This window comes from Triticum dicoccoides, chromosome 6B (genome assembly GCF_002162155.2).
Source record: "Triticum dicoccoides isolate Atlit2015 ecotype Zavitan chromosome 6B, WEW_v2.0, whole genome shotgun sequence".
Classification (NCBI taxonomy): Eukaryota; Viridiplantae; Streptophyta; class Magnoliopsida; order Poales; family Poaceae; genus Triticum; species Triticum dicoccoides.
The window spans coordinates 324,346,545-324,348,075 of record NC_041391.1 but is presented as its reverse complement, the minus strand read 5'-3'; the positions used below and the strand labels follow the sequence as shown (position 1 = coordinate 324,348,075).

The 1,531-nt window shown below is 39.0% G+C and overlaps 1 long non-coding RNA gene across 1 annotated transcript in view; it reads left to right on the top strand.

Annotated features, from left to right (window-relative positions):
- The window catches only part of LOC119325533, a 2,390-nt gene extending 864 nt beyond the window's left edge, over window positions 1-1,526 (top strand). The window contains exons 3-4 of the long non-coding RNA XR_005157569.1: window positions 148-1,374; window positions 1,464-1,526. This is a non-coding gene — a long non-coding RNA (uncharacterized LOC119325533). The remainder of the gene's footprint in view (window positions 1-147; window positions 1,375-1,463) is intronic.
- The last annotated feature ends 5 nt before the right edge of the window (window positions 1,527-1,531 follow it).

Here is a 1,531-nt window from a genome sequence, read left to right as displayed (position 1 = left end):
AATGGAGCAAAAACAATTTGGGTTCCCATTGAAGTGCATAGAATGCACAACGCATTATGTGCCATCATAAGCAGTGCATATAATAGCTACGATTTGCTTGATTTTGGTTCGTTTTATCCCTCTGAAGATTGAATGACCTCTCTTCAGGTGTGCTTGGTCTGCAGTGACGACCTTTGGGCCAACAACACATGGACATTTCAGAGATAAACTATTGCATCAGGTATAGTGTATTGCGGACAAGCCAGACATTAGTGTCTAGGTATTGATAGTTTGAGATAGACATGCCAATATGCATCTTCATTTATACAGCAGCCCATGCGTGTGGTAATATTTGAGAACAACAACTCTCATATTTTGTTTGCCCTTTTAGGCTAAAACAACATAGTTTGGTTTGAGGTGCTCTCACAAGATATCAGGTCTCTCCCTCTCTCCAGTTGGCTAATGGTGGTCATGTGTATGTTTTGGTAGACGAGATGTAGATTCCAGGAGCCTATCATAGTATGTTTGCCTTTTTATGCTAGAATAGCAGAGTTTGGTGGCTAGGTTGGATTGAAATATAATTGCTTGGTAAAACTGATGTCTAAAAGTAGTGCTTACTTCTTCTGCAAAGAAAATGTTGTGCCACTTGCTCACCCATGAGAACCATCTTTAACTGGGACGGTGTCAAAAGAAATTATGTAACTGGGACACAATAAAATAAATTGGTACAACTATATGGATTCCTTGGTAAGCTCATGATTCATCTGGCTAAGCAGTCTTAGTGGACCGCCAATGTTGTGTTATTAAGATGCAGGTTTCAATAGCCTTCATGTTTGAGGCTAAAATAATGTAGTTATCTCTGTAGTCTAGGGTAGATTGAAATAATTGTTTATCCTTGAAGCAAATCAAGTAAACAACTGCCAGTAGATGATGAGGTGCCTTCTGCAAACAAAAAAACTAAGCTCTAAGCGAGTATTTTTAGGCGACCTATCTTTTTCGTTGATTTGTTTAATCCTTCCTCTGCTCAATTGATGTGAACCACAAACCTTGCTCTGCTAAATTGATGTGAACCACAATCCTTGCTCTGCTCAATTGATCTTCCCAGCAAATCAATGAACATGTGCCCACAGGGACACAGTCAAAGGTGCGCCTGTCAACTTAATGGTTTTCATCCATAGTGCTTTGCCATTATTTTTATTTTTATTGTTTTTCTCATTTGCCACTGTTGCCCATTCTTTCTGGGACCAGTATATACATCATGATTTTATTTTTATGTAATTTTTATTTATACTTGAAGCAAGGTATCTGAAAACCTGATGGGAAATGAGGAGGTGCCCTTTGCAAGTAAAAAGACTAAGTTGGAGACCAAGTGCCTTTAGGCAACGCGCCCTTTTGGTTCGTTTGTTCGGTACTTTTTTTTTGCTAATTTACTGCTCCCTGTGGTATATATGTTTTGATTTTTGTTTGGAATTCTATTTCTGCAGGATCGTAGCGTATCAGTTGCCGATGTGCAGAAAATGCTGATTTAGCGGATGGATGGCCTTTTCCATCT